Source organism: Harpia harpyja, chromosome W (assembly GCF_026419915.1).
Source record: "Harpia harpyja isolate bHarHar1 chromosome W, bHarHar1 primary haplotype, whole genome shotgun sequence".
Classification (NCBI taxonomy): domain Eukaryota; kingdom Metazoa; phylum Chordata; class Aves; order Accipitriformes; family Accipitridae; genus Harpia; species Harpia harpyja.
In genome coordinates, this window is record NC_068968.1 from 35,855,106 (window position 1) to 35,869,791 (window position 14,686).

The 14,686-nt window shown below is 44.8% G+C and overlaps 1 pseudogene; it reads right to left on the reverse strand.

Moving 5' to 3' along the window:
• Nucleotides 1–981: 981 nt before the first annotated feature.
• Nucleotides 982–8,852, reverse strand: LOC128136163 (uncharacterized; annotated as a pseudogene).
• Nucleotides 8,853–14,686: the final 5,834 nt, after the last annotated feature.

A 14,686-nucleotide genomic window follows, 5' to 3' on the forward strand; every position in this document is an offset into this window, starting at 1 on the left:
GAAATTTCCAGCCCACCAGGCGTCACGATATATCGATATATCAATATATCGATGACATACTGATAGGAGGAGAAAACTCAGGTGAAGTCAGGCATACCGTGAAAGGTATACAAGAAAACATAACCTTGGGACTAGACATTCCTCCATCCAAGTGTGAGGGACCTGCACAGCAAGTAAAGTTCCTGGGGGTCTGGTGGATCAAAGGAGCCATTTCTATTCCCCCAGATACCCTGGAAAATATAGAGCATGGGCAGAATCCATCTAACATGAAGGAGTTACAGTGAGTTTTAGGAACTTTAGGCTATTGGTGCAAACTTATCCCTGGTTTTTCTATTATTGCCTGTCCCTTATACAATTTGCTTAGAAAAGGGAAATCATGGGAATGGACTCAACAGCACGAGAACATGTTAGAGTTATTAATAAGAGAACTGAGGCTATTCCAACAGCTAGGCCCATACACCCGACTGACCCTATCCATGTAGAATGGGGATTCAGTGAACACGGTTCCCATTGTAATTTATGGCAAAAGGGACCAGAAGGGCCGGAGAGACCACTAGAGTTTAGCTCCCACTCTTTCAATGACACCGAAATGAGATATACAGACCTTGAAAAAGGCTTGCTGTCCCTAGTGCGAGCGGTGAAGCAAGTGGAACAGATAAGACAAGAACACAGTGTGATCATTCTGGGGCCTTTCCTAGATATAATTCGCAAGGGCACAGCACCACCTGCAGGCATTGCCCAGAAACCTACAGTCCATAAGTGGTATGCCTATCTGGAAGGTATCAATGAACTTATGCCCATTACGGAAGGCAACGTTAAAATATCTAAACTGCAGAAAGATATAGACAGCACTTTGTTATTCCAAACCCCGCCAAGCAAATCATCTCTGATTCAGGAGGCACCTCCTCTGAGGGAGGACAGTGACCTTAAGGGGGTATGGTTCACTGATGCATCATCCTATAGACAAAACAATGAGTAGAACTATAAGGCCGTGGCACTGGAAGTAGCCACAGGGGAAAAATTAAGCGAAACAGGCAAGGGAAGCGCACAAGTAGGGGAACTTAGGGCAGTCCTACTAGCCGCACAACACGGTGCCAGCCATATCTATACCAACTCATATGCTGTTTTTAAGGGAGCCACAGAGTGGGTAGGCCACTGGGCAGCCAACGACTGGCAGGTAAACAGAGTCTCAGTCTGGCAAACCAACAGTTGGAAGCAATTGCTAAAAATAGGAGAACAAAGGGTACTGCATAGTGGTTGGGTGAAAGGACATGATCGATCAGCTTCTATCACTGCCCAGTTCAATCAACAAGTCAACAGCCTCACACAACTACAAAAAATTGATGTCGTGAGTGATGATCATGAATGGAAATGCTTACTCGAATGGTTACACATGAAATGAGGCCATACCAGCCAAGCCGACTTGTATCGGGAAGGTATAGCCGAAGGTTGGCCCGTATCGGTAAAACTGCATGAACAAGTGGTAACTGCCTGTTCACAATATGTCGCTTGCAACTTAACAAAGACCTTCCGAGTAAGGCGCCTCCCCTGCATATCCGGGACAAGAAAACACTGTGGCACACCTGGCAGATCAACTACATAGGCCCATTACGACCTTCAGGGGGTAAAAGATACATACTGGTGGGAGTGGAAGTTATTTCAGGAGTTACCATGGCTACAGCCATCACAGCTGCCACTGAGGAAAATACAGTCCATGTCTGAAGGAATGGTTTAGTATACTCCCCCTTCCTGAGGAGGTTCAAAGCAATAATGGGTCGCGTTTTTCAGCTACAGTAGTACAAGACTGGGCAAAGGAAGAAGGGATCTGATGGGTATTCCATACTCCATACTACCCCCAAGCCAATGGTATTGTTGAGCAAACAAATGGGTTAGTGTGAGAGACTGAAAGAGTTAATGATGTCTCAACCATTGTGGCAGGGCAAGTTCTGCATAACAACGAACCCTGCATAACAGACTGCAGGTGAGAGGCCGAAGCAGGTTAGCAACAGGGCGCAGAGGGCGTGCTGGAGGATGCTCAGTTCCATGTTCTGATACGCTGAGCAGGGCAGCTCACCATATATGGCCAAAGGTCATACAAAGTTTATTTGAGGAAGGGGCTCACGGCTGCCCAAGGGACCCTTTGCGACCACCGCCCACCAATGGCGCCTGCACACAAGATCGAGAGTTACATAAGTCCTTATGGGCAGTGTGTGGAAGAACAAGAGGGGCGTGATTGATGTGAGAAAAGGTGGGAACTGGGCTATAAAAGATGCCAACACGAGGAGCCCTGTGCACATGCCCTCCGGAACTGGACCTCTAGACTGGCTGGACCAACGCTGGACCAAGGACCAGTGAAATCTTTCTCTTTTCTTTTCCTCTTTCTCTCTCTGTCTCACTCTCTCTTTCTCTCTCCTTTTTCATAATCCCTACACCTCATCCCTTTAGACATAAAACCGTTGACCAAGTCTGGGACTAGGAGTGGATCTAGCTGCCCCTAGGCCCTTCTCTGAGAAGGAGTCTAGAAAGCAAGGGGGTCCGCTCTGAACCTTGTGACTCAACAGGAGATTCACAAAGGGACAGTCCTGTTTAGCTAATTTGATATCCTTCTATGATAAGGTGCCTCGCCTAGTGGATGAAGGGAAGGCAGTGGATGTAGTTTTTCTGGATTTTAGTAGGGCTTTTGATGCTGTCCCTCACAGCATCCTTCTAGACAAGTTGTCCAACTGTGAGATGACCAGGTACACGGTGCACTGGGTGAAGAACTGGCTGAGTGGCAGGGCTCAAAGGGTTGTAGTGAATGGGGCTACATCTAGCTGGCAACCAGTCACCAGCGGTGTTCCTCAGGGCTCAATTCTAGGGCCAGTTCTTTTCAATATATTTATCAATGATCTGGACGCAGGAGTTGAATGCACCCTTAGCAAGTTTGCTGATGATACCAAATTGGGAGGTGCTGTTGACTCTCTTGAGGGACAAGAGGCCTTGCAGAGAGATCTAGATAGATGTATATGGAGGGGTTAAAAGATGGAATTTTGGTCCGTGGATGAACACTGGGGGAGAAGTAGATAGCCGAGAAAAATGCAGTCAGCGCAGAAAACAGATGGTTTGTTGCCCATTGCTTGGAATGCTGACCACGGAGATAAGAGAGCTGAGCAATACTGGGGGAGGACGGGCAGCGGGCTGTTGCACGGTACAGCTGTGAGCATGGTCAGCGTGACTGCTGGATTATGACAATATGCTGCGTGTACAAAGCCCATGAACCAATAGACAGGATAGCTATGGCGTGTGCAGCGCGCCTGGCCAGCGAGCACATGCGTCATAGGCTCCCTATGTTGCAACCAAGGCGTGTTTTGGCACCCACTGGCCACGTGTGCCGAAACCCATTCCTCCGCAAATGTATAAATACCAGGATTTCCTGAAGAGCATCAGGCTGGTGTACGGCAAGGCCACCGTTGCCTCCGTGGGGACGCCCATGTAAAGCTGGCACCTACCAATTGCTGGGCTGAGCTCACGGCGCAAGACGGCACAAGAATGTACGGATGGTCCATCTTCCTCACGGTCCTCAGGTCGGTATGTTAATTTGCTTTACAAGATACCCTTAGCATAACGCATCTCTGTAGTTAATAAATGCTTGCTTTTTCCCTTATAGTCAGTGTGTGTGTGTTTGCCTTCTCGGGAATCCTCGAAACCACCCTAAAACAACAGATCGGAGCATTGGGCAATCATCAATGGCATGAAATTTAAGAAGAACAAATGCCAGATTCTGCACCTGGGGCAGAGTAATGCCGGCCACAAATATAGATTTGGAGAGGAGTGGCTGGAGAGCAGCCCTGCAGAAAGGGATCTGGGGGTGCTGGTTGACAGTAGGCTCAATATGAGTCAGCAGTTGGCCCTGTGTTTTGCTGAATGGCAAGATTCCAAGTAAAAACACAGACTCCAGTCTAATATATAAAAATTAATATGCTTTAATATATATACATGTATTATAGTAATAATCAAAAAGGAAAGATAAGCAGAGTAGCGATGCACCGGTTCATTACTGTAAAGCAAGGCAGTGATTAAGAAAAGGATACATCACCAATTACCACTTCAAAACCATCATCCGGGTTCACACTTTGGCTGGGAAGCCCCTCGGCAGCTGGCCCCTGGAGATCCTCGGTAATTGGGAAGGTCCACCCATAGGTGAAGCTTCAGGAGTCAGCCCGAGAGTTTCCCGCTTTTTATAGTAAGTCTTTTTGGCAGTGTGAACATGCAGACTGTTATGCTCCCCTTATCAGTCCCATCCGGAACACTGGCCAGGTGTTCCGGGTGTGACCGAGAAATGAACCACGTCCAGTCAGCACACAATAAAATATTGTCCAGATGTTCATGTTGCTATCTACAGAGGTGGACAAGGATAAAAGTGGTAATTAATCAGAGATAATACCATCCAGATGTTCGGGTTGCTACTTACAGATATGGGTAATTATAAAAGCAGTAATCAACCACAAGCAGTAATCAACTATTCTCATCACATTCGGTCCTTTGATTACTGCTTGTGGGAAGTATAAGACAAAGGAAGTAATAAAGGATTAGTTAGTCGTCTAATTCGATACCATAAGCAACAATTCCATACAGTTAATAGTATAACTGCAAGTACAACTACAAGTAAAGGATGGATTAAAATAGATACCAGAACAGGTAAAATTAAAATTTGGGCAATCCTATCTTGTGGCTGAATCAGTAGGTCTTGAACGCCACTATTTAGCAACATAACCTTAATTTCTCCTCGATAATCAGCATCAATAACTCCCCCCAATACTTGTATCCCCTTCACAGCTAAACTACATCGAGGAGCTATTAGCCCAAAATATCCAGGTGGGAATTGTATCCCGACCCCTGTATTAATAATACAGATGTCTCCAACATTTAACTGATATTGTTGCAATGTGTATAGGTGTATTTCAGCTGGGATAGAGTTAACTATCTTCCTAGTAGCTGGTACGGTGCTATGTTTTGAGTTCAGTATGTGAGGAATGTTGATAACACGGATGTTTTCAGTTGTTGCTAAGTAGTGTTTAGACTAATGTCAAGGATTTTTCAGCTTCTCATGCCCAGCCAGTGAGAAAGCTGGAGGGGCACAAGAAGTTGGCACAGGACACAGCCAGGGCACCTGACCCAAAGTGGCCAACAGGGTATTCCATACCATGTGACATCCCATCTAGTATAGGAACTGGGAAGTGGGGGCGGGGAATCGCCCCTTGGGGGACTAGCTGGGTGTCGATCGGCAGGTGGTGAGCAATTGCACTGCGCATCATTTGTACATTCCAATCCTTTCATTATTACTGTTGTCATTTTATTAGTATTATCATTATCATTATTAGTTTCTTCTTTTCTGTTCTATTAAACCGTTCTTATCTCAACCCACGGGTTTTGCTTCTTTTTCCCAATTTTCTCCCCCATCCCACTGGGTGGGGGGGAGTGAGCGAGCGGCTGCGTGGTGCTTAGTTGCTGGCTGGGGTTAAACCACGACAATAGGTCTAACCCTGCCGCATCAGGGGTAGCTCGATATGAGGCTAGAGCTCCATCCTGAATTTCCCAATAGCTAATTTCTTCAGTAACTGTCAAGGGTTTAATCTGTTAATTAGGGTTAGTCATTCGCATCAATGGGGTTTCCATTTCTCCAATAGGTCGATTATTAAGTATCTGTAAAGCTTCTGAGAGGTGCTCCCTCCATGAAGTTAATTGGCCACCTCCTAGTTTTTTCGATTGTTCCTTAAGGAGACCATTCATTCTTTCAATTAACGCTGCCGATTGGGGGTAATAGGGTATATGAAATATCCATTGGATATTATGGGTTTCAGTGAATTGTTGTACTGACTTATTTTTAAAGTGTGATCCATTATCACTTTGGATCTGTACAGGTATACCATAATACAAAATGATCAGTTCTAAGGTACAAATAGTATTTTCTGATGTGGCCCATTTACAAGGATGTGCTATCAAATACACAGAATAAGTATCCACTGCAGTGCATACATGTTGACATCCTTTATTCTGCGGCAACAGCCCAATGTAATCAATTTGCCAAATTTGTCCTGGCAATTTTCCTCAACTCAATTGCCCTCTCACAGTATGGGGTATTGGTCTTTGCTGTGTGTGTTGACAAACAGGGCAATGGGCTATTATAGTTTTAATTAAATCTAAATGAATAGGGACGCCTCGATCTTGAGCCCACCTGTAAGTGGCTTTTTCTCCAAGATGTCCGCATTTTTGATGTGCCCATTTGGCCAAGCCCATCTGATGATCCTGATGCGGGTCTTCCACATCAACATGGGAGATTTTGGCTTGGCTATCTGTAATAGAATTATACCATCGTTCTAGAGTGTCCACCCCGCAGTGTGCATCAACATGAAATACAGTAACTTGAGTTTGTTGGACAAATGCCCAAATGTCTTGCCACAGTTCCTTACCCCATACTTCTTTAGAATAAATCTTTCAATTGTTTTTAGCCCGTGTTGGGAGCCACATAGTTAATCCATTGGCTACCGACCATGAATCAGTAAATATCTGACATATTGTCCCAATTCTTCCTGTTTTATAACCAGATAGACAGCATATAGTTCAGCATATTGGCTGCTTTTCCCCTCTCCAGTAATAACTTGAAACTTATTGGCAGATGGGTTATATCCTACAGCTTTCCAAAATCTTTTCCCTCCTACATACTTTGCAGACCCATCAGTTAACCAAGCGTGTTTCCTTTCCTCTTCAGTCAGTTGATCAAATGCTTTTCCCCATTTTACTGGTGATCCTTGCTCATTCACTAAATTAGGTGTGGATAACACCTGATCATCTGTAGGGGTACTGGCCACCTTCTCGTGTAAAGTCACCACCCCTCCTACGCCTACCTTTGCTCTATTTTGTATATACCATTTCCATTTTATCACATTGGCTTCTTGTGCATGTCCTAGTCTGTGAGTTTTAGGTGAACTTTTTACCCATTGCATTATAGGAATCTCAGGTCACAAAAATACTTCATGCCCAACTGTCATTTGTTCAGTTTCTATTAAGGCCCAATAGCACGCTAATAATTGTTTTTCGAATGGGGTATACCGTGATCCTGCTTCAGGTAACTTTCTATTCCAGAATCCTAATGGTACTTTCTTCTTTCCCTGTTTTTGCCACAAACCCCAACTAGCATACATGTCATTAACCGACACATTCAGTTCTACTCTGCCAGGTTGCAATGGCCATAAATCTAAAGCTTGTTGAACAGCTTGCTTGGCCATTTCGAAAGCATGCTGTTGTTCATTTCCCCATTTGAATTCATACTTTTTCCGGGTTACTTTATACAGAGGAGCCTCCAAAATCCAAATAATCCAATAAATCTCTGCACATCAGTTTTATTTTGTGGTGTTGCAAAATCCAAAATTTTCTGTTTGGCTTTTGGCAGTATTTCTCTATGGCCTTGGTGCCGCTGTATTCCTAAAAATTTTACTGTTTGTGCCGGTCCTTGGATCTTGCTAGGGTTAATTTCCCACCCTTTATCTCGCATATGTTGAACTAACAATTCTAGTTGTTCCTGTACTTCCTGTTCAGTCTCCCCTTGGAGCATAATATCATCCATATAATGCACTATTTGCATTGTGTCTGGTATTACTAATTGGTCCAGATGTTCAGCCACTATTCGGTGGCAAATGGTGGGACTATTAACCCACCCCTGGGGTAAGTGAGTAAAAGTATACTGCCTACCTTGCCAAGTAAAAGCAAACTGATCCCAGTGCTCTTCAGCAATAGGTATGGTAAAGAATGCATTTTCTAGATCAGTTACTGCATACCACTTTCCTGGATATCGTTGTACCTGTTCAATTAAAGTAACAATGTCAGGTACTGCTGCTGTCAGTGGTAGAGTATTTTTGTTTAATTCTCTATAATCTTCAGTCATTCTCCAAGTCCCATCACTTTACTGGCCATACAGGATTATTCCAAGCCATAGTTGTTGGCTTTAATACCCCTATCTCTAATAAATCTTTAATCATTTGTGAGATTTCCTCATGCCCTCCTGGAATTCTATACTGCTTTATAGTAACTACTTTTGTCGCAGGAGGAATTTGAACAGGAGGCATTCCTATTTTCCCTACCAGTACTGGTCTAGCACTAATGTATGGCTTTATTCCAAACTGATATTGTCCATCTGATAATTGCAGGGTTATCCCTTTTAATATATCAATTCCAATAATATATTCAGGAATGGGAACTATCATAACTGAGTAAGTTTGTCTTGGCAAATTTCCTATTTTCATCTCAATTTCAGTTTGTACAGCCTCAATTTGTTTTCCTCCTAATCCAGTAATGAAAACCCTTTGACCTTTAAATCATTTCGGATTTCCATAAATTAAAGAGGCCTCCGCTCCAGTATCGACAAGGGTTCTAACTTGCTGAGGAGACCGATTCTTCCAGTGAATTTGCAACTCCACATGAGGGCAGTTATCCTTTTTCGACCACCCTTGAACTGGAGCTCAGCCCTTTCCTCAGTCAGTTTTCAATTCTTTCAGTTGCTGAACTAAAGCCCTAACATCTCGCCAGGGGTACAGATCATCGAACTGCTCCCAATCCTTCCGATCCCCTGGAATGCCCGACTTGCCGGTGGGGGGCCCTCCACCGGGGAGTGAGGCACCCCATCAGGGCTCCAAAGGCGGTGCAGAGGGTTGAGCTGTACCCTCTGGGAGTTCTGTCGTCCCTGAATGGCTATGACTATTTACTTTCTTCTTTGGTTTATTCAATCCCCTTTGTTTATACAGCTTCCACATCTCATCTGTGGGGATCCCATCAATCTTATCTCGAGCCACACCATTTTTCAACAGGGCAGCAAACATGTCTCTCCGTGAAATTCTGTTATTCTCAACTTTGTTATTTCCTTAATTTTGTTTTGGGCCCCATTCCCCTAAATCCCCCAACTGTTGAACTTTCTCAATCACCTCTGCCAGAGGATTTCCAGTCGTCTCATTTATTTTTTATCATTTATCAGTCAGCACACAATAAAATGTTATCCAGATGTTCATGTTGCTATCTACAAAAGTAGATAACAATAAAAGTGGTAGTCAATCATAGGTAATATTGTCCAAATGTTCATGTTACTCTTTACAGAGGTGGACAAGGATAAAAGTGGTAATTAATCAGAGGTAATACCATCCAGATGTTCGGGTTGCTATTTACAGAGATGGGTAATTATAAAAGCAGTAATCAATCACAAGCAGCAATCAACTGTTCTCATCACACCCTGGCAGCCAAGAGGGCAAACCGCATTCTGGGGTACATTCAACACAGTATAACCAGCCGGTCAAAAGAGGTGATTATCCCGCTGTATTTAGTGTTGGTGCAGCCTCACCTTGAGTACTGTGTGCAGTTCTGGGCCCCACAATTTAAGAAGGATGTGAAGGTCCTTGAATGCATCCAGAGGAGGGCAGCAAAGCTGGTGACGAGGATGGAAGGCATGTCCTATGAGGAGCGGCTGAGGACACTGGGTTTGTCTAGTTTAGAGAGAAGAAGACTGAGGGGAGACCTCAGGAAGAGGGGAAGTGGAGAGGGAGGTGCTGATCTCTTCTCCCTGGCATCTAGTGATAGGACACGTGGGAATGTGTCAAAGCTGCGTAAGGGGAGGGTCAGACTCAATATTAGGAAGCATTTCTTTACCGAGAGGGTGGTCAAACACTGGAACAGGCTTCCTAGAGAGGTGGTTGATGTCCCGTGCCTGTCAGCATTTAAGAGGCATTTGGACAATGCCCTTAATAAGATGCTTTAAGTTTTGGTCAGCCCTGAAGTGGTCAGGCAATTGGACTGGATGATTGTTGTAGGTCCCTTCCAACTGAAAATATTCTATTCTATTCTAACTGGGGGGAAAAAGTGCCTCTCAGCAACATAGGTGAGGAATGCCAATGCTGTAATAGGCTGTTGCTTATAAGTTAAGGCAAGCAATAAGTTAATACAAAATGTTATGCATTTTTCATCCTTTTCCTCTGACAGTGTGTAAGGAAAAAAAGCTGCTTCTTTTTTTACCCCCAACTCCTCTTCATCTGATCCTATTCCGTCTGCTCTGTGATAACTACCTTGGTCACAGTCTGCCAGAAGTTCCTGGTAGCTTCCTTATACTAGATACAGTAATTGCAGCTCACACCCTCCTCAGACCTTTCCCTTTACTGACCAGAAAATGCAGTTGATAAATCCACTCATCCTTCAGCCATATGGCCATCGCATGGGCATGTGGCACTGAGAGCTTCTTGTAGGGCTTCTTTCATGATGGTTTATGGAGGAGCTCCCCACCCCCCCATCCTGCTCACCAGGCAGTGATTGATTAGGACAGGTCAGTGGGACGTATGTTCAAGGCCCAGACTCATCAAAGCAGGGTGGACTTGTCAGATTTGCTGGTGCTGTTCTTAATTTTATCATGCAGGGGGTTTATGCACTTAACACACTCCCTACCCTGAGTGTTGTACACCTGGACCCCTACCTTTTCCAAGTTCTTCCAGGTAACTCCACATGAATGCAAATTCCAGGCATATGGCCAAGAAATCATGTTTTTTATGATACCCCCCCTCACCAATGTCTTCTGGTTTCCCAGAAGTCGTGCAACTGAGCAGCACTGAGGCAGGCTTCATGGAGAAGGATTGTTAACATCTGTGGTTTGAATTTAAACTAGCCAGAAGCTACCAGCACACAGGGAATGACTGAGAAGGGAATAGGTAGAAACCATGAAAAAACTGTCTCTGGGAGAATGAAACCCCAAAGTTTTAGCAGTGCATAAAGCAGTCTCCCATATACCTTATCCTTTTCCCTAGGCTATACTTAGAAGGAAAGATTCAACGTACATGCTGTTGCATTTGAGGGTAAAGAAGTTTGGCAGAAAATAAACCCCCTTGCGTTCCAGCTTATCCTCAATGGTCAGAGGGGCTGGGGGTGGCCAGGTTTAATTTCTGAGTGATATCCAATTCAATGCTATAGGTCTGGTCGCATTCAATATGTTGAACTATCACGATGACGGCTGAACTTAATAGCGTACTGCACTCTCGGCTTAGCCGCATTCAACACACGAGAATTACCAGACTTAGGGAGTTTGATCGTGTTAACGAACTATCACGACTAATTAATGAGCAGTGCAGTTTATTAAAGCAACGATACAAGTTCTTTTGGATTGCTGGTGATAAATACACTGTCTGCAAAGCACATGCAAATAATAATACAGTTGACTACAAGCACACTAAATTATGGAAAAACTATGGAGATTTCTAAGTTTCCCAGGGAAGCACTCAGTATAGGCGAGGGTTCAAATCTTACCCAATAGATGTTCCTATGGGGGGGAAGAGAGGTTCAGCCTGTCAACTGATCCCAGAAGTCAGCAATGTCCTCCCAACTTGTCTATGATGGTGTCTTCCCTAGCATTCCTCCTCTCTTAAGCCCTTTTATATTTTCTTATTTTTAGGTGGAGCTTGAGTGACTCTAGTCATACATACCTTTATGTAAAATCTCCTTGCTTTACTTTTAAAGGTATATGCTAGAGAAAATTCAGAGCGCATGCTCAGTGAGGAGTGGTTGCACCTTGGAGGCGGGTAGTTTTTGGGATGGAGGTGTGTTTTGGTATTATAATGAGATTATAATGAGCAAAGTTCACCCAGAGAACATGATTTAGCGTGTCACTACTCCAGAACTGGGCACTTATGATATAAATCAGAAGTAAGGCCATAGCATTGACAGAACCCCATTGTTTCACCTCCTTGCTTCAGTGGATTCAATGCAGGGACCTTCCATTCTTGTTCCAGTAGTTCCAGTTCCCTCTCCCTGCAGTGATATCACAGAGCCTGGCTGTGGTGTCTCCATTGTGCTCTACCCTCCATGTTATTTCTCTTAGAGTCAGCATACCAAGCTCCCCTGGTGTTGCTAACATCTAAGGTTGCAGGTTATGTTGCTTAGGGAATTATTATGGAACAGTTTTCTTGCATATCCACTGCATTCCACCCTGGAGGTTTACCTTCCCTTAAGAGGGGGACATATCAATACGTTACCTCCAGCAATCATTCCACACATGCATAGATGAAAATGCATATATAGATATTGGGGGCAAGGTAGGTGAAGTGGGCAACAACGTATGCAGAGCAACAGATGAGACACCTACACTGCAAGTTATTCTCAGCAGTCTCCCATCCTGGCCTGAGCAAACTATTCTCCCAGCACAGCACTATTTGAGCCACAAGACGTCCTCGGTAACATCACTAAAAACAGCTCCCAGGTTTCCCAGCCACAGTGTTCTCCCTTTATTCCTTCTATCTTGTACTTTGAGGTGTCAGATATCACCTACAACATAAGCTGAAACTAACTGCATCTAAGGGATACTTATTACCTTGTAGCAAGTCATGCACAGGTCCACAGCAGGCACACACCAAACAACCTTCCCACAAATCCTCACCAGACTGGAGGAAGGCACATGCTGTTCATTCATAAAATGCAACCACCACCTGTTTGTTTTTTTTAAATCACAGAGCACTTGTGTATAATGTATGAGACATCCATGTTCAGGTCTCCTTTCTGTCTGATGCGGCTCCCATATCCTGAAGAAATTTTCCCAAGCGCAGGCCACTAGAGACAATCTTATGAGCCCCCTCTCCTCAGCAAAAGCTTGTCAAAAATTATTAGTTTCCAAGAAATATTCTGGTTCGGATATAACATCATATTCTTGCAACATTTCATTTTACAAGCTCTAATTTATCTTAATGTATCAGCAGAAATGTCCCCAGCTTATTAAATAAGTGAGATGATATGAACACTGTTGTGTAAAAACACTTATTTGCTATAATTCAATCACTTACCCAGCTTGTCACAGAAACAAGCTCACAAGCATCCTGCATAAGAGATTATGGTGAACTGGTTTGGTTCACTGGGAATTTTATATAAGCCTTGTTTTGTCATTTCTGTTATTGTAACACCTGTAATACAAGAATATGTGACATTTTGTTGGGAGACTAGTAAGAGGTCAAACTTCAACAAAGTGCTAAAAATAAAAGCATGGGGAAATGGAAGTTTCCTGAAGGGAAAAGTGTAGACATAGAGAAAATGAGAAATCAATTAATAAAAATAACTCTGTTCTCTAGTTTTATACTGCAAAATGTATAAAAGCAAGGGACTCCAATTTGAAGAAAAAGTACAAAGCATGTAGTAGCAAGAAGATGTAAGCAATCATCTCCCCTGTCTGTATCAGTATTGCATGTGACTGCACTTCCAGGTGGCTGACAGGGTTTCAGTGTGTAGGGGCCAAGTTTAAGAGGAATAAAAATAAAAGAAGCTTTAAGAATGTTCAAGGTGCTCCCAGCCACACAGCTTTTCATTTACGCTGACAGTCACTTCTTATTTTAACAGGATTTTGACTTGTCGGCAGCTGAATCGAGCAAGATGTCATGGTGGTTGAGAAACTGACATGTTGTATTGGTTTTGTGTGGCAAGGTTTTGGTTGCGGGTGGGGTTACAGGGGTGGCTTCTGTAAGAAGCTGCTGGAAGCTTCCCCTGTGTTCGACAGAGCCCATACCAGCCGGCTCTAAGACAGACCCGCCGCCAGCCAAGGCCGAGCCAATCAGCGATAGTGGTAACGCCTCTGTGATAACATTTTTTAAGAAGGAAAAAAAGTTGGGACGGCGGTATTCGGCAGCCGGAGAGAGGAGTGAGAACATGTAAGAGAAACAACCCTGCGGACACCAAGGTCAGTGAAGAAGGAGGGGGAGGAGATGCTCCAGGCGCCGGAGCAGAGATTCCCCTGCAGCCCGTGGTGAAGACCATGGTGAGGCAGGCTGTCCCCCTGCAGTCCATGGAGGTCCACGGTGGAGCAGATATCCACCTGCAGCCCGTGGAGGACCCCACGCCGGAGCAGGTGGGTTCCCGAAGGAGGCTGTGACCCCGTGGGAAGCCCGCGCTGGAGCAGGCTCCTGGCAGGACCTGCGGATCTGTGGAGAGAGGAGCCCACGGAGCAGGTTTTCTGGCAGGACTTGTGACCCCGTGGGGGACCCACGCTGGAGCAGTCTGTGCATGAAGGACTGCACACCGTGGAAAGGACCCATGCTGGAGCAGTTCGTGAAGAACTGCAGCCCGTGGGAAGGACCCACGTTGGAGAAGTTCGTGGAGGACTGTCTCCCGTGGGTGGGACCCCACGCTGGAGCAGGGGAAGAGTGTGATGAGTCCTCCCCCTGAGGAGGATGAAGCGGCAGAAAATAACATGTGATGAACTGACCGTAAACCCCATCCCCGTCCCCCTGTGCCGCTGGGGGGGTGGTAGAGAATCCGGGAGTGAAGTTGTGCCCGGGAAGAAGGGAGGGGTGGAGGGAAGGTGTTCTGAGATTTGGTTTTATTTCTCATTACCCTACTCCGGTTGATTTGTAATAAATCAAGTTAATTTTTCCCCAAACTGAGTCTGTTTTGCCCGTGACGGTAATTGGTGAGTGATCTCTCCTATCCTTATCTCGACCCACAAGCTCTTTGTTATATTTTCTCTCCCCTGTCCAGTTGAGAAGGAGGGGGAGTGATAGAACAGCTCTGGTGGGCACCTGGCATCCAGCCAGGGTTAACCCATCACACATGTCTTGATGTCCTAATGCATTTCCTACATCTGCCTGCATTCAGTTTTATGAGCTCTTTGAATGAATAGTTGTTTGAGGTTTTCTGTAAACCAGATGTT